Source organism: Octodon degus, unplaced genomic scaffold, assembly GCF_000260255.1.
Source record: "Octodon degus isolate 3935 unplaced genomic scaffold, OctDeg1.0 scaffold00328, whole genome shotgun sequence".
In the NCBI taxonomy this organism is placed as follows: domain Eukaryota; kingdom Metazoa; phylum Chordata; class Mammalia; order Rodentia; family Octodontidae; genus Octodon; species Octodon degus.
Window position 1 is genome coordinate 1160084 of NW_004524904.1, and position 18882 is coordinate 1178965.

At 40.6% G+C, this 18882-nt stretch overlaps 1 pseudogene across 1 annotated transcript; it reads right to left on the minus strand.

Moving 5' to 3' along the window:
• Positions 1-844: 844 nt before the first annotated feature.
• LOC101589668 lies at positions 845-1972 on the minus strand (annotated as a pseudogene). Its single transcript, XR_001116962.2, has one exon. The product of XR_001116962.2 is annotated as a hsc70-interacting protein pseudogene (transcript).
• Between the last annotated feature and the right edge of the window lie 16910 nt (positions 1973-18882).

Below are 18882 nucleotides of genomic sequence, written 5' to 3' on the forward strand. Positions count from 1 at the left end.
ATAAAAAGAAACATACTCTTGTTTTTCCCCTAGTGGAAATAATATAAAACATTTATTTGATATTTTGGACAAGAACAGAGCTAATAACCCAACTCTACTGTGGCTTAGAAAAAAGATCACTCCTTCAGCACAGTGTAAGATTTAAATGCAAACTGTACAAGGGTACACAGTACAGAAAACATGGTATAAGACTGTTGCTGTACTCCCAGTACTTCCAGTCCCTAACCAGATCATATTCAAATACTGGTGATCCCAATAGTTATACTGAAATAAATCATCTTAAAAAAGAAATCATTAAGAAGCCAAATCAAAATGCCTCAGTAACCATATATCTAACTCAAACTTTATCTTCTTAAATGAGATTTGCTTCCCACCCAAAAAAACTTCATTTTATTCCTACTAAATTCACAAATGTTTGTACATAAGTATCTTCCTTGCCCAGTAATTCAAAGGGAAAAAATCTAAAAATGATTTTTAAAAAATGTAGGGGTTGATAGACCTTCTAAGTTTTAAATATGTTTTAAGTTTTAAAAAGTGTTTAAGGATCAGGGATATAGCTCAGTGGCACAGTACCTGCCTGACAAGTGTGACATACTGAGTTCGATTCCCGGTACCAAAAAAAAGTGTTTAAGGTTTGTAATTCCTAGTAGGAAAACATTATCTGAATGAATACCCTAATGGAAAACCATTGTAAAACACTTCAGCTCCATTTGGTAAGGAGGGGAAGGGATCATCTTCACAGCACCCCAGCTCTCCTGATGAGGTCAGAGGTACACTGGCTCGTATTATTGCAACATCCATTAAATGATCGAGGTTAAAAAAAAATGATCGAGGTTGTTTTTCTTTTAGGAAGGGCTTTGTCAGATAAGCATTATGCTTGACCTCCAAATTTGGCTGACAATTTACTGATGAGATTCATAACCTTTGGATTACTCTGATATTTTGACATATTTACAGGATTCTGAGCCACATCCTGGAAGGCCACCATAACTTCTGGATCCTGCATAGCTGCAAGGACCTCTGGATCACTAAGAATCTCATTGAGTCCAGACATTCCTGCCATGCCCACTCCCATCCCAGGCATTCCTCCTGGGAAATTACCAGGCATCGCTCCAGGAAAGCCACCTGGAAAAGAGCCATACTGAGCTCCCGATTGTCTTCTGGCTTCTTCTTCCCTCTGGGCTTTTTCATGCTCTTCTCGAGCCTTCTTAACCCTTTCTATTCTTTCTTTGATCTCTCGTTCTTCACGTTTTCGCTCATACTTTCTCCGATGTTCAGCAATTTTCTGCACCCTTGGCTGAACTTCTTTAAGCATTGCACTTGCATCCTCATCATAATCCAGTTTACAAGCAAGGGCAAGATCATGGGCTGCTTCTTCCCAATGGCCCAGAAGTCTGCGTGCTTTCCCTTGTCACTTGTACAGTTGGGCTGAATCAGGATTTATTTCAATGACTCTGTCACAATCTCGAATGGCAGCATTTGGCTTCTGCAATTTGATGAAGACACTGGCTCTCTTGGCATACAGAATGGCCAAGCAAGGATTCAGCTTGATGGCATCTGTGAACAAGTCAATGGCTTTCTGTAGTTCACCATCATTTAGAGCATCAATGGCAGCTCCTTTCTTTTCATTTGCTTGATCCATCATCTCCTCAGTTATCTCTACATTTTCATCTCCCATTTCTTGAGGGGTATCAGTACCTGGCTCAATTACACCTTCATTGTCGATCTCTAAATCACTTTCTTCACTTGATGGCTCGTCTGTCTTTATGTTTTTCCCCATCTTCTTACTATCTGCATTTTCCTCCTTGATATTTTCTTCTGATTTAGCTTTCTGAGTAGCAGGTGGTACTTTACCCCCCATGCTCTCCACCCACTCCCTCAGAAAGCGCATTTCTTCAGTGTGCAAGACGCTCGGATCTTGCTTACACATTTTCACAAAGGCCTGAAGCTCGTTTACTTTGAGAGGATCCATGGTCGGCAGACCACGGGCGGCTGCTGATGAGGCTGCGGGCGATCACAGGCGCGGGCGATGGCTCCGCAGGACCTCTTTTCTTAATTATGTTTACACTGTTCTATTTCTATATATTATTCATAGGATTTCTATTATTACATTGTCTCTTTAGTAATATGCAGAGTACATGTACTGTTTCAGAATAGTCTATGCTAGCATTGTTCCCTTAACATCATATATAGCATTTTGTTTTGTCTGTATCTCCTAATTGAGGTTTCTAATGTATTCTATTTAGAAAACCCTTTGACAATGTCAAAATTGCTGACTTGAGCCTTTTTTATTTATTTATTTATTTTTTGTGGAACCAGGGATTAAACTCAGGCCCCTTGTGCTTGCCAGGGAAGCGCTTATTCTACTGAGCCATCTCCCTGGCCCTGACTTGAGCCTTTTACAGCTCAGCATATTAATATGGCTTTACTTGTTCTACCTTGCTTTTATAATTTTCTGCTGGATGGTTAAGACCAAGATAAAGCAAGACCTCTATAGCAATGAATGTAACTTCTGTATCTGACATGATCAGTCAAATACCCTCAGAATTTATCCTGAAACCCTATACTGCAGTTTGTAGATCCTTTGTCAGTGTCAGCCATGGGGATGAGTCACAGCCATTGCTTGACCAATTTGCTCTCTGTGAAAGCCTGAGAGAATGTTTTCTCTCCAGGTGACTCTCCTTAGGCATGCTCTACACTGTCAATTACTTTCCTCTGTGGATCCATAAACTCCTTCATCAGAAAATTTGGTACACCACTGAGTTACAGGATGTTATAGTAAAGGTTCTCTTATGTCCTGAGTCCACACTGACCCTGAAAGGCTAGGGCCAAAATGTGGGCTATCCTTGTAGCCCTTCTTTTTCTCTAATTTTCTGGTCTGCAATCTTAAATTGTTAACCCTCCAGAAAAGAAGCTTAATGATATTATTTCCCTAAAACATAGGCTGTTGAGCTTAACATCAGTATCTGTCTCAATGTCAAATGCCTTAAACATAACATGGAAAAGGTATTTTTCATCAATCATTGATATGCTAAACGTTAAATCCATACAGAATGTGAAAAAAATTTAAAAATAGTAAAAAAAAGAAATAAAATTACAAAGTTTTACACTGAAACTTAGAAATTTAACCATATACAACATTGTAGCAGGACAGTCCTATGACACTTTTTTCTTGTCTCTTGGTTTCATTTATTATCCTTTTTTTAAACAAACATTTACTTGAGAGACAGTATAGCAGTAATTGATATGACATTAGAAGCAATATGCTGTTAGAAGACCAGAAAGACAGGGATTCCAAGCATGACCCTCGTGTTACACATTGCTATCTTCAGTGCAGTTGCTTAGTTCATAGGTAACAGCATATATAGTTAGTCAGGGTGAGAATCCTACCAATTAACTGCTAGTTTCAAAAACCTGATGGAGATTCTCAGGATCATTGCCTTAGCCATCTTGTGCATATAAATGTTTGGTTTAGTCACTGCCATGTTTCCTAGCTTTTCTCCTTGCCCTTTCTTCATTGTTTAAACCTTCAGTTCTTGCTTTCCCTTTAGTTGTGTTACACCTTCCATTTTTATTGCCAGTCCTGCGGATAACCCACTACTATTATGGTTTACCGGACTACATTGGATTACTTTGCTGAATTCATGCACCTAAAATATATGAATAGGAATGAAATAAAGGGCATATAAATGAAGGACTATTTTGTACTGAAAAAATATATATGTATATACAAAATAATTAGCATAGATATATAGCTACTTTCTCTTAGTTCAATGAGAAGAAAGTTTTGAACTAATAGTGTTTAGACAAGATAGCATGTCTGCATCTAGTACTATGGATAACTACTACAAAGACAATATGCAATGCATTAATTATTGTAACTATCCTACTAATCTGTTTTGAAAGTGTCTCATTGCTACTTCTTTCTCAATAAAATTAGTATTAAAAAATAGAAAACCCTTTGAAAAATAGTGAATGTCACCTTAAAGCAATGGACTGTTAAGTCCTCTCTATGTAAAAGTCAATACTTCTCACATGCTGTACACACTGACATGTTTGCCACCTAAGTCTGAACTTTGCTTACTGCATCTCTATCCCCAGAATTCTCTTCACTGCAGGCTTTACATCTTTGTTTCTTAAAGTGTAGATCAGACGATTAAGGCTGGGTGTGATGATCATGTAAAAAAGTGTAAAGAACTTTCCCCCTCAGAGGTGGCACTCGTGGTGTCATGTACATGTAAATAGCTGGCACACACACACACAGAAAAAAAAAACAGAGCTACAACTGTGAGGAGAAATTGCAGTACTGAAGACCTTTCTCTACTTTGCTGCTGACTGCCTTCGAATGACAGCTTGAGTGATTACTTCATAGGAAATGCAAATCAGTGACACAGGGGACAGAAGAGATACAACTCCAAAAACCAAGATAACAATCTGAATCACTCTTGTATGAGCACAAGCCAATGTCATTAATGCTGGTGTCTCACAGATAAAAATTGTCCACTATATGGTACCCACATCTTGGCAATGTGAGAGTCAAGGAGCAAACAGTTATGGCACTGCCAAGGCTACCCAGCCAGCAGGTAAGCACCATCTTCTGGCAAAGCTGAGGATGCACCATGACTGTGTAGTACAGAGGCAGACAGTAGCATAGCGGTCATAGGCCATCACTGTCAAGAGCAGAGTTTCTGTGGCTGCGAAGACCAGGGCAAAGAAGAACCGGAGCACACACCCTGCATAGGTAATGGCCTTGTTTGGACCTCATGGATTTGCCAGCATCTGCGGGATAGTGGAGTTTGTATAACCCAGCTTCAAAAATGACAGATTAGATAAGAAGAAGTACAAGGGGTGTGGAGGTAGGGGTCTAGATAGGATACAATGATGATGGCTGAGTGTCCTACCAGAGTCACCACATAGCAGATGAAGACAAGCACAGAGATGAAGCACTCCAGTTGGGGTCAATCAGAAAACCCCAGAAGGATGAATTCTGTTTGTAAACTTCTGTTGCTTGTTTCCATTGCTCCTAATGGAATGTTATGAATCTAAACCACAGTAACCAAAATTGTCAGCCTTAGTTAGACTAAATGACATCAATAATGTATATTTTCATGGGTATCCAATATCTACATTATTTCATATATTACATATAAACAAATGCCTTTTTTCCTTTGGAACATTAACATTTACTTTTAATTAATGTGTACTGCGCTACATCCACAATGATTCTAATGGCATTTGCTAAACCCTAACATGCTGCAGTATACATCAGGGTTGATATTCTAAGCCACCCAGGGTTCTGGATCCTTGCTCTAAGTAATGAGTTTTCAAGTCAGTCACAACATGTTTCACAAGGAATGCATTTTGAGATGAAAAATTAGGTGAAGAAAGTTATAGAAATCATAAAAAAATGGATTAGCCATTACATTGTAACACTGATCCCAGAATCTGATTCATAGTTAGACTATAGCTGATCTGCAATGAATGAAATTTTATTAAATTTGGATATTGGAGAAAAACTCCATGTGGAACAGGTAAATGCACTAGTTAGGCTCTGAATATATATATATGCAAACAAGGTGATTTTGGTTGATGTGGATTCTGGAAATGATCAGAATGAGCAAGTTCAAGCTTTGTACAACCCTGTAGAACGCCTGTGTTAACCCGTTAGACCTTGGGGACTGGTGCTGAAGCAGAGGTGGTTAAGAATGTCTATAATTAAGGTCATAATTTAGCATTATAACAATAGCCAAAAAATTCAATTAAGCAATTGCTTCTTTTTTTAGAATGAGTTATTTTTAAATAACTTAATTTCAGAAATGAATTTATTTTATTAATATGGAAAATTAGATTAAAAATTGAAAGTAAAATATCAACTTTATTTGCATTAATAGACAGCTGAATTTTACTTTCAGTAACAATATTAATTAAAATTGAAAAATTAAGTTTTGTAGATGTTGTATTAAGAGAACTCAATTGTTTTACAAATTCATAGCCTCATTACATATCTACATTTGATCTGTAACCTCACAGTTCCATTTCCAGTGATGAGACAGTGCTACGGAGCCTGCTGAGTCTACATGCTCAGGAAACTAACCGACAGCTCTGGGCCAGCCACCTTCCTTCGCAGCCCTTCCTCCTCCTCTTCTGGCTCAGACTCGTGCCCATCTTCAATTCTGCCTTCATCACACTTCCTTCAGGAAATGACACTGACGTGCTCATCCGTGGATGGGAATGTCTAAATGACAAGTGGCTTAAGGTTCAGCTTTTCTAATCTTACACAAAGAATAACATGGTTTATATATGTTTATAGGCCCTTATCACTTAATGTTTTGTTATTAAGACTTATCCAATACATTTTATTTAACCAAGATCTTCCTGGTTTTCATTTCTCTATGACATACCATCATGTGATTATACCACACTTTTTTATTGATTTTTTTATAGGATGTTTGCCAATTCCATTTAGATTTTGACTCACATAAAGGCACCATAAGGAAGATCTTTCTGTTTGTGGAGCACACAGGCAAGAACGGCGTTTTGGTTTATTTATTTAGTACAGGGTCTCACTACACAGTCCAGATTCACAGTGATCCTCCTGTTTTCAGCCTCCCAAGGGCTAGGATTACAGGCGCACACCACCATGCCCAGTCGCAATTGCTGTCTCAGCGCACCCCAGGGGCAGGGCTGGCAGGACATGTGGAGCCAGGGATTGAACCAGTCCTTTTGTCTACCAAAGCTGGAGCTTTAATCCGCTGAGCTATCTGGCCAGCCCTGGCTTTTTGGTTTATGGTTATGAAATAATTTCGAGATTTGGAATATGTTCCTAATAAACCCTACAGGCCATTTTCCCCAGAACAGTCACATCCAATTATGTTACCCTTGTGCTATGTGAGTTACCCATGAAACTCTTCTGATGCCTGGGCTGCCCTCACAGCAGCCACAGCAGCCTGTGCTTATGGTAGAAAAGACACCAGCACTGTTCAGGAAAACGAGCACGGTTTCATTCTCCCTCAAAGTGGAGACAGAAAAGACCTAAAAATCATTTTGTGTGCATCTTGAGCATCGAATTAATTTCTCTTTTAGTGCCATGATTTTTCATATGCATTTTTATTTCTTTCTTATGTTTTTTTTAAATTAGGTTTCTTGGAACAATTTAGATATACATAATGATCACACTCATCATAAGGATATTTTACTTATATATTCTATATCCTGGTTCCTCTGTTTTTTTTCAATTTCATTCCCTACCTTCAAATCTTCTTGCCTTCCTTATTTACAAAGCTTTGCTTTCATTTTACCCTTTTATTGTTTTTTTTTATTATTATTATTATTATTTTTGCAGCACTGGGGATTGAACTCAGGACCTTGCACTTGCCAGGCAAGTGCTTATTCTACTGAGCTATCTACCCAGCCCCTATTGTTTTTATTCTTTTCCATTCTTTTCTTCCCAGTTGTAGTCAGGGTTCACAAAGGGAATAACACAGGACACATAATTCATAGAATTGTTTTATAATATTCATCCAAAGACTTCCATACAAAAGGAGTAAAAGAAATCTGTCCACACACTAAAGACCAAAGAATCCAGCTAAGGGCCTGTACCCCATTGCAATGTCCTGCATGAGTCCAGGTGAGGACTAGAGCTCATAACAATGCCCCCACAAGATCACCTGAAGGCCTAGAGCCCAAGAAAATGTGTCACACAGGCCTATACCACGGATCTGCATTGGAAAAGCCCCAGGTGGAGAGGTGAAAGCTAGAAAGTCTGTGTAATGGGATGAAGATTCCATGCTAGCAGGCTGAGGGATCTCAACCAGAATCAGGAGGCAGTGCTTAAATTAGCAACCAGAGTTCACCCAAAATTTACCCTAGCCATCCTCAGTGACAGCAAGTTCTGAGCTCCTCAGAGGATGAGGACAGCAGAATCTGTATCAGGAAAGCCAGCATGACAAGCTCCTTCAGAAAAACCAACAGCTCTCCACAGGTTCTCAACTTCTTATGCTTTAATACTGCCTCTTATGCTGCTGGCAAAAGTTCTCAGGTGGGCCTCCCACACCCAGCACTGTGCTGGTTTAGTGCAGCTGGGTGTGACAAGTTATCCACCAGTTTTTAATGCACCACATTTTCACTCATGCCTCCCTACTTCCACTTTCTTTAGATTTCCCATTCATCCCTACGTAGTCTCTTCCTTCCTTCCTTCCTTCCTTCCTTCCTTCCTTCCTTCCTTCCTTCCTTCCTCTCTCTCTTTCTTTCAACATATTTGGTATAGGGTCTCACTACACAGCTTGGACTCATAGTGATCCTCCTGTTTTCAGCCTACCCAGAGCTGGGATTACAGACTTGTACCACCATGTCTGGTCTCCGTGGCCAGCTCAGCATGCCTGAGGGGCAGGGCTGGCACAGCATGTGTTGCCAGGGTTTGAACCCCGGTCCCTGTGCTTGCTTAAGCAGGCACTTAGTCTGCTGAGCTATCTCACTGGACCTTTCTAGTTTCCTTTCATCTGAACAACTTCTTCCTATTTCACAATACCTATTATACATTTTGGTTCTTATTTGCCCTTTCAGTTTCTCACACAAAGAAATAATGCAATATCTACACAAATAAGTCAAATTTATTTCATTTAAGAGTAGGGTCTCTTGGGCCTGCCAAATAGCTCAGCAGATTAGAGCACCTGCTTAGGCAGACACAGCAGCCAGGGTTCAATCCCCAGCCTGCCATGTTCACCCCACCCCTGGGGCATGCTGAGACAGCGATTGAAACTGGGTGTGGTGGTGTGGACCTGTAATCCCAGCTCTTGAAGGCTGAACACAAGTAGATCACTACAAGTCTGATCTACATAGAGTGACACTGTAGACCTTGTACTAAAATACAAAAAAAGAAAAAGAAAATAAAGAGTAGGGTCTCAAGGTGCATTTACCTAGAAAAAAGTCTTGCCTTTATCTTTATTTATGGCTAAATAGTAGTCCATTTTCTAAAAGTACAACCTTTTATCCATTCCTCAATTGATGAGAACTGGAATTTTTCCCAAGATTGAGCTATTACAAACTGTGCTGCCATGAACACGGGTGCACATATATCCCTGTAGAATGATGTTTTAAATTCTACTGAGAATATACCCTACATGGAAACAGATGGGTCAAATGGCAGGCACCTCCATGCCTACCTTTTTTAGTCTTCCTACTGATTTCCACAGTGGTTGCACCAGTCTACACTGCTACTAAGAATCAAAAAGTGCTCCTCTTTCTTCACAACCCTGCCAACATATGTTATTAGTTAATTTTTCAGTGGTTGGAATTATTTCATCAGCGAGATGGAAGCTCATCATTCCTTTAATTTTTATCTCTCAAATTACTAGTTGGGGCTGGGGACGTGACTTCATAGTACAGTTTTTGCCTTGCATACACAAGCATGGTTTCAATCCCTATCACCACCAAAGTATGACAAGTGATGTTGAATGCTTTTAATGTTTATTTTCTGTCTGTATTCATCTCAAATGCCCATTTTTGGATTGGATTTTTAACATTGAGGGGTTAAATTTTTCAATTTTATATGTTCTAGATATTAGTCCTCTTTTGGAGGGACAACTGGTAAAAAAACTTCCCACTCTGGAGGTTGTCTTTTCACTGTATTAGTAGTTTCATTTGATGTGTAAAAGCTTTTTTTAAAAAAATGTGTTTAATACAGGGTCTCACTACGTTGATCAAACTCATTCTTCTGTTTTTCAGCCTCCAAATGTTGTGCTTACAGGCATGCCTCACCGTGCCCAGTCTCAATCACTGTCTCAGCATGTCCTGGGAGCAGGGCTGTCACAGCACGCTGGAATCGAAAGCTGGACACTGTGCTCTGACCAAGACAATTTCAAGTCAGGAACTGTGAGGTCCCGCCTTGCCTTTCTTGTCCAGAACTCTATTTGCTATGCTAGGTCTCTTCTGGGAGAGCGGTTCCCCTGAGCTGGAGGCTGGCGCCTGCGAATGGCGGCTCTGCAGCCGTATAGGTTCTTTGCCTTGGCGTGAGTGGCACGGGGTGGCCTGAGATTTCTTTGGGGGACTTCGTTGGCTTGTCATATCGGGGTGTGGGGCTCCCTTGTGGCTTTCCTCGGTGGCCTGATAGACAAGGACTCAAAGTTTTCCGGCACCTTTCCCCCAACATTCCCTCCCTTGGTTTCCTAGGTAACCTGCACCAAACCCAAACCCAACACTGCCCCACATTGTACTCGTCTCGGCTCACTCCCCCTTGACCCATATTGGTCTCAGCTCACTCCCTTCTGACATAAATAAAATTAAACCACAGGGAAGATAAATGATGTCCACCTGAGACCTGACTGTTCCAGCCCGCAATCACCCTATCTGAAAGATCCTATAAAGTCTCCTGTCCCCCCTTTATTTGCTAGTCTTGGTCCACTAGACAGCCAGCCTGCTTGATGCCCCCAATAAATCTACTCGCCGTCAGAATGCCTAGTCTGCGTGGATTTGTACCTAACACTGACCAGGCCTGTCCGCAAGCTCTTCTGCAAGCGCTCGGATCACCTCACTCTGGCTCTGTCCGGTGCCCCTCCGGTCCCGCTCCTGTATTCCTACTCTTTGCTACTGAGGGCCTGCCTTGGCTGCCTGGATTCATCGCGTCGCTTCACTCCAACAGGGCTAGATCGGGGCCTGGTTGCCTGGACATGCTTGGCGGGTGGGAAGGTTGTAGAACGGTTGGCCTGTGTCGCGCGTGGGGCGTTTGGCTGGGGCGGCAACCCCACAGCTCTGGAGGGCAAAGGTGAACCTAGTGCTGCCCAGAGCGCGACCTTCCACGCATCTCGTCTTGGGGCATGTCAGCCTCCTGCCAGTGTGCCAAGGGCACCGGCGCTAAGACACTGCACCTGCCCCGGGTTGCAGAGCCCTCACGCTTGACCGGCCAACTGGCCCCACCACCTTGTGCCCGGCAAGCCCTCGTGTGGCCCCACTGCCCTGCCTGTACTGGGCTCTTCCACATTGGTGTCTCCGGGCTGGCCCCTGTGGCTCTGGACCTGTGCCTGCCCTGCTGCCGGGGGACACATTTGGGGCTCGGTGGGGGGACTTCGCGCTGTTCCCCGCTGCAGGGTTGGGGTTGGTTGCTAGCCCACATTACCCACGCCGGTGGCCAGTACATGCGCGCTGGGGAGTTTCTCTGGCTCAGGCCGGGAGCCTTTCCCAACTGGTCACCGCCAGTGTTGCTGCTATATTCCCAGCGCCCCGTGGTGGGCCACTCCCTGTTGGGTCGGGGTGCCTGATTGTTCCACGCCCGCCTCCCCTCCCTGCCAGCTGCAAGATTGGAGGAGAGCTGTTCAGGTGCCCATCCCGCCTCTCCTGCGCGCTCACATACCATCGCCCATGGCAGGTGTTGGGGGATTTTGCTCCTCCCTAGCCTGGCGGGTGGTGGAGGAGAATGGTGACAGGAGCCCTCTGCCCAGTTCCTCAAGCCCCTTTTGCCTGTGCCCGCCTTCAGGGCTTTTGCAGCCAGCTGGTGTTGCATGTGGCAGTTGGGTTACCATCCTCGCTGTGGATGCTCAGCAGCTGGCTCTGTGTGGCAGGTCTCTGAAAAACCCGCTCACCCATCCCCAGCGCCCGTTAGGGTATTACGTGGGCCACAGGCAGTCCTGCTCTTAGTCACACCAATAACGACACTGCTGGTGCACCAGACCCACCAGCGATGGTGGCAGCCTTGGTGTGGCACTGGAGGCTTGGTGTGGCGCCAATGCAGGAGCAGGAAAGTGACAGGTGCATCTAGTGAGCCCCTTTGCTCTGCCCAGTGGTTCTTCCTTCCCCTTCTGCCATGCCTTTCTTCCCTCTGTTCAGTCTCCTCCCTGGTCGATCTTGCCAGTAGCATATGCTGGTCTCAAAGATGAAGCCATGCATGGCTGAGCACATAGATAGGGCTGGTACAGTGAAACTGTGAATGGCTCATTAAATCACTTCTAGTTCTTTTGGTTGCTCACTCCTCTACTTGACTATCTGGTAAGTTTAGAGCTAACACATGCTGAAGGGCACTGACCCCCTTTGCCGAGAGAGGTGTGCATTTACCAGATAAAAACCAACTGAGTCAGCTCCCTCCCAGCTGGTGGTGCAGAAGATTTTTAATTGCGTGAAACCCCAGTTGTTGACTGCTGTTATTTCCCATTTTGAGTTTTTCATGAAATCTTTGCCTAAACCTGTATTTTCAAGTGTTCCACTTGTTGTCTCTTCCCACAGATTAAGCATTTGCTTTAATATTTAAATCTTTGATCTACTTCATTTTTAAAAATTTTTAAAGGAAAAGGAAAAACCAGAAACCAAAATTCCAAATCAATGACAGGATAACAATGGTTAAATACTGTTAATATCTTTCACTCAGTTAGCATTTAATTGTCCCAACAATGTTACCACAAACCTATCTTTTCAGTGAACACAGAGATACTGGTAACTATTTGAAGTCATATTTTATCTTGCCATTCCTTTTGCTCCGTGCCCCTAAACCAGTGTCTTTCCATCTGAAGTTTCTTCCCATTTTACAATGTCTATTGTACACTTTGGATCACCTTTACTCTTTCAGCTGTCTCCCTTATACTAGAGAGACAATTTGTTTACACATTTACATGTTTTTTCACTTACATGAGTATGGCCTCAAGTTGCATCTATTTACCTATTAAGTCTCTGGCTTATTGTTTTAATGGCTTAATACTCCATTATAGAAAAAGACCACATCTTTTTTATCCACTCCTATGTTGATGGGAATTCGGGTTGTTTCCAAAGTGTAGCTATTACGGATTGTGCTGCTGCAATCATAGGTGTACATATACCACTGTGGTATGTTTTCAGTGCTTCTGGGAAGATATGCAGAAGGGGAAAACCTGGGCTAAAGGGAACCTCCAATCCTAGTCTTTTGAGCAATCCCTACAGATGTCCATGGTGATTATACTAGTGCACATTACAGCCAACAGTGGGCAAGTTCCTTTTTCCCCACAATCCCTCCAGCATTATTGGGTGATTTCTTGGTAATAGCCTTTCCTTCTGGTGTGAGAAAATCTGTGTTAATTTGCATCTCTCTGATGACCAGTGATTTTGAACATTTTTTCATATATTTACTGTTTGTATTTCATCTATAAAGCATACATTCCTCTCCAGTGGTTTTTTTTTTTTGTTTGTTTGTTTTTTGTTTTTTGTTTTTTTTAGAACTGGGGGTCGAACTCAGGCCCTTGCGCTTACCAGGAAAGCACTTCTGCTGAGCTATCTCCCTGGCCCCTTCCAGTACACATTTTTGGACTGGGTCTTTACATCTTTTTTTTTTTCCTTTTTTTAAGTTCCTTATATGTTCTCAATAGTAAACCTTTGCCTGAGGAACGTCCAACAAACATCTTTTCCCATATTGTGAGTTGTCTCTTTGCTCTGCAGGTAGTTTCTCTTGCTGTGCAAAATAAGAGGAGATTCTCTGGGGTAATTCCTGTGCAACTAGCGTTTATTCAGTCTTTCCCTCCACCAGTGCCTTCAAGAGTTTTACCTATACTATCTTACAGCAGATTTAATGTTTGTCTTAATGTCTAGATCTTTGCTCCATTTTAGTTTAGTGCATGGTAAAAAATATGGGAACAATTTTAATCTTCTATGTGTGCACAGCCAGTTTTTCCGGCACCACTTTTTACAGAGGCTTTCTTCCAGTGTACGTTTGGATGTTTTATCAAACATATGGTAGCTGACCGTGTCTAGAGTTGTTTCTGCATCTTTTAGTCTGTGCCTTTGATTTTCAGGTCTGTTTCCTGCCATTACCACTTTATTTTTAATCACAGTACTTTCACAGCATCATTTAGGTCAGGGAATTTGATGCCCCCTGCCTTGCCTTTGCTGCCCAGAATTGTCTTTATTATTCTAGGTCTCTTCTGGTTCCCAGAAGAAGATTATTAGAATTTTCCTAAATCTGTCAAACATGCTTTTGGAATTTTGAGTGGAAATGTATTAAATCTGTATAACAGTTTTGGAAATATGGCCATTCTATGAGTCCGATCTGTGTAGTGAAACCCTGTACTAAATACATTAAAACAAAAAAAAAAAGGCCAGCTTGAGACACTGTCTTTAAAAAAAATAAAGAAATCTTTCTCTTCCAGATCACTAGCTGCAAGTGTGCGTTCTATGTCTGAAATCCTGCCTTTACACTGACCTAATCTGCTGCGAATATATCCAATACAATTTGTATTCTCTTGGATATTTGCCTGAATCTACACGACAGAGTCTACTTCTTTCCTATGCTGTGCATTCAGGACTTCTACAGTCTTCTTAAGCATCTATTTTATTGTGTGTATCTTCTCTAGAATCAATAAGCATGGTTTCATTGTGGACACCATCTCTGCAATTATCTGCAAAATTACTTGTGATTTGAATTTTCTAGACCCTCATTAATTGCTTTGTTGTTACCACTTCAGAGAAGCCAAGTGGATGGTTTCCAGATTGTCCCACCTCATCGGTCCCTGGATTTGCCTTTGGTGATGTCTGTGGCAACATCTTGTGTCTTTTCATTGTCTTGAGTTGAAGCCTTGGCGTGATGCTGTTTAGCACAAGTATGTTTACCAATTATGGCTACCAATAGTGGTACCAATAAAACAGCATAAAACACAGCCTAGACAATGGTAAACTAAGATGACTATTAATTTGCCACCTTTAACCATAGGAATGAGAACTGTGGTAATATAAAGAAGCCTAAAAAAAAATTATATGCAGTATACAAGTTTTTCGTATGTCAGTTCTGCCATCAGAGATAAAAATTTTAAATAGTGTAGGGATAAAATAGAGAAGTGAAAGAAGAGGAAGTGATTAGATGGCTGGAAGACAAAGAGAGATCATGAAAACTTTGGGAAATGGGCACAGATTTGAGGGACAGGAACACGGAATAAAAAGAGGAACTGAACAGAACCACAACATAAATATAAGTTCAAACAATGAAACAAACTCTGAAAAAAAAACAAGCAAAACAACAACAACAACAACAACAAAATACCTAAAGCAACAACAACAAAACCAAGAGAGAGGAAAAGAAAACAAAGCACAACAAACTAAAGAAACATATAAAGCCCAGTACCCCCAGTGCTCAGGCATGGACCATGTGCTGACACCATTCCAAGAACTTAGGATTCTGGATGGCCTGTGGGATCCTGGTGAGTTGAGCCCACACCTCCCACCTGCCCTGAAGCTTTGCTGGGCACTGGCCAGCCACTCTCACTAGTAGTGAGAGCCTTGGTGAGTCCCACCCTAATCCCCACTGTAGGGGGAACCTTACTGATCTATGCTCCATTGCTCTCCCACCACTGCCAAGTCTGGGAGATAACTGAGAGCTTCAAAAAAGCCAAAACATAGCAGCAAAAGGCAATCTCAATTCTCCAGCCCACCCATAACAAATCTAGGAGACAAGGACATACAAGAAGGTGGAAGTCACATACCTGAAATTTCTGAAATGATAGGAACTGAAGTAAAAAAATACAAATCTTTCAGGGTAAAGAAGAAATAAAATCAGAAATGATCTCTCAGAACAAAAAGAAATGACCATAATTGTGAAAGAACTGTTCAGCACAGCTAAAGAAAACATAGATAAAAAACAGAGAATAGAAAATGATGGAAAAAATAATTAATACAGGGAAGAACTAGAATGCATGAAACAGATTAAAAGACATATCCAGGAAATTAACAAGGAAATAAAAATTGGGCAGCTACAAGATGACACAAAGAAAAATAATAGGTGTCAATGAAATAGCAGAAGACAACAAAAATGACATGAAAATTCAGAAATATAAGCAGGTAATTTCCCAAACATAAGAATCTGAAATATAGAAAAGTGAGGGATATATAAATCCAAATGGGTATAATCAAAAAAGATCTATACCTAGACATATAATCATCAAGATCTCAGAAATTCAGCACAATATAATATTAACAGCTGTTAGAAGAAACAGATCACCTGCAATGGAAAGGCCACCAGAATCACAGAAGATTTCTCAACATAACAGCTAATTTCTACACAATGGCAGATTTCTCAACATAAATCATCAAATCGAGAAGAGCTTGGCATGAAGTACTTCAGGGCCTGAAAGAAACTTCCAACCAAGATAGATGTGCCCTGGAAAACATTCTTTCAAAATCAATGGAGACATAAGAAACTTCCATGACACAGAACAACTGAAGAGATTCACTAAGACCAAACCAATCTCCACAGTGCTGACAGATATTCTAGAAAGAACCAGAAACAACCACAGCTTTAAGAACAACAGGAAGGAACCACCAAACATATCAAGTAATTAAAAAAAAGGGAAAAAGCACATAACCCATAACATAAAAATAACACGACAAAGAAAATCGGATACATGGAAGTTATAACCATCAATGTAAATAGCCTCAACTCACCAATCAGGAGAAACAGACTGGTAAAGTGGATCAAGAAACAAAACCCAACCACATGCTGTATACAAGAAACATAGTTAACTCAAAAGGAAACTTCCAGACTCAAAGTCAAGGATGGAAAATAATTCTTCATGTGACAGGAACCCAGAAAAAAGCAGGGATAGCAATTCTGGCTGCTGATATCGAGTTCACACCAGAAAGGATTCAAAGAGATAAAGATAGTTACTACATACCTGTTAGGAGAAATCTGCAAGAGAAAAAGATATCATAAATATATATTTACCCAATGTAGAGGTACCCACCTACATAAGATAAATTTTAACAGACATGAAAAATCAAAGGAGCAATAATAAAATTGTAATAAGGGACTTTAATATGGCACTATCACAAAGAGGAAGATCAAGCAGGCAAAAAATTAACAAAGAAATAATAGACCTAAATCTAACTTGTGAAGAAATGGACTTAGTAGACCTTTAGAGTGTTTCGCCCAGCAAGAAGAGAATGCACATTTTCAGCTGCACATGGGACATTCTCCAAAGCAGACCATATGCTAGTAGACAAAGCGTGCCAAAGAAAATGCAAAGGAATGTAAATTATTCCATACATATCATCTAACCATAGTGCAATGAAACTGGAAATTGCCAAATAAATTACAAAATAAATCACAGACGCACAATAAACACATGGAAATTAAATAGCAACATACTGAACAATCTGCAAGTGGGTTACAGATGAAATTAAACACTATTTATAATCAAATGAAAATGCAGGGGCCAGCCAGATAGCTCAGCGGTTTAAAGCACCTGTTTAGACAGGCACAGCAACTAGGGTTCAATCCTTGGAGTGCTGTGCTGGCCCTAACCCCGGGGCTCACTAAGACAGGATTGAGACTGGGCATGGTGGCACACACCTGTAATCCCAGCGCTTGGGAGGCTGAAAATAGGAGGATCACTATGAGTCTCATCTGTGTGGTAAGACCCTGTACTAAATACATTAAGAAAGAAGAAAGAAAGAAAGAAGAAAGAAAGAAAGAAAGAAAGAAAGAAAGAAAGAAAGAAAGAAAGAAAGAAAGAAAGAAAATGCAGATACAACTTACTAGAACTTGTGAGGTGCAATGAAAGCTGCCTTAAGAAGGAAACATACAGCAGTAAATTCTTATGTGAAGAAAACAGACAGAGCCCAAATAAACCATCTTATGCTGGACCTCAAATTCTTAGAAAAAGAAGAACAAGTCAAGTCCAAAGCTCAAAGAAGGCAGGAAAATTATAAAGATCTGAGCAGAAATAAATGCAATGAAGATGAAGAAAACACCACAAAGAATTAATGAAGAGCTGGTTCTTTGAAAGAATAAAATGGACAGACCTCTAGTCAACCTTATCAAAAAAAGCAAAGAAAAACTTCAAATCCATGCAATAAAGAACCAGAGGGGCAAAATCACTACAAACCTTATAGGACTGTATAAGATCATCAATAGCTACATTCAAAATTTTATTCTCACAGGAAGGAAAACAAGAGAGAAAATGAACAGATTCCTAGATACATATGAATTGAGAAATCTGAATCAGTAAGATACACAAATTATCAATAACTAAATATCCCTCAATGAGTCAAGATATACAAACTCTGAATAACCCAATAATGGAAAATGAAATTGAAAATGTAATAATAAATAAAAAAAATTACCAACAAATAAAACCCTATATGCCTGTGGATTCACAATTGAATTCTACAAGAAATTTAGAGAAGATCAAAGGCCAACTTTTCTCAGCTGCACATGAGATATTCTCCAAAATTCAGGATGGAATTTCATTATTTTTTTCTTTTGCAGAATGGTGGATTGAACTCAGGCCCTTGTGCTTGCCAGGCAAGCACTTATTCTACTGAGCCATCACCCCAGCCCCTTCATGAGTCATTTCTGAAAGCTAGAAATAGATATTACTGGGAAGATATGTGAGGGACATAAGTGCCTGCCTGGCAAGTGCAAGGTCCCCAGTTCAATGTCTAGTACAAAAACAAAACAAAAAAAAAAATTAAGAAAGAAAAAAAACAGACATTCATTTTTCTGTGCTAAATTTAAATCTGTAAGAAAATTGTAGGGTAAATCCTGAGGGGATTTCACTGACCTTATCAGATAGCAAAAGTTACATTTTTACTTATATAAGTCTTGCTTTGACTTGGTCTTAACCATCCAGCAGTAAAGTATAACCACGAGGTATAAATAGTAATGTCATATTAACATGCTGAGCTGTAAAAGGCTCAAGTAAACAACTTCTGACAATTGCCAGTTCTGCTGATAACTCACTACAATTACGGACTATTGAACGATATTGGGTTATTCTGCTAAATTCAAGTACATATAATCTTTGGACTGGCATCAAGAATGAAAAGGCCCTTTAAAGACTTCTCCAAATACAGTTTCTCTAACAGAAATGGAACACCCATCTCTGACAAAACAAAACAAAAAAGGGGGATATAAATAAAGGACCATTTTGTTGTGGATATATA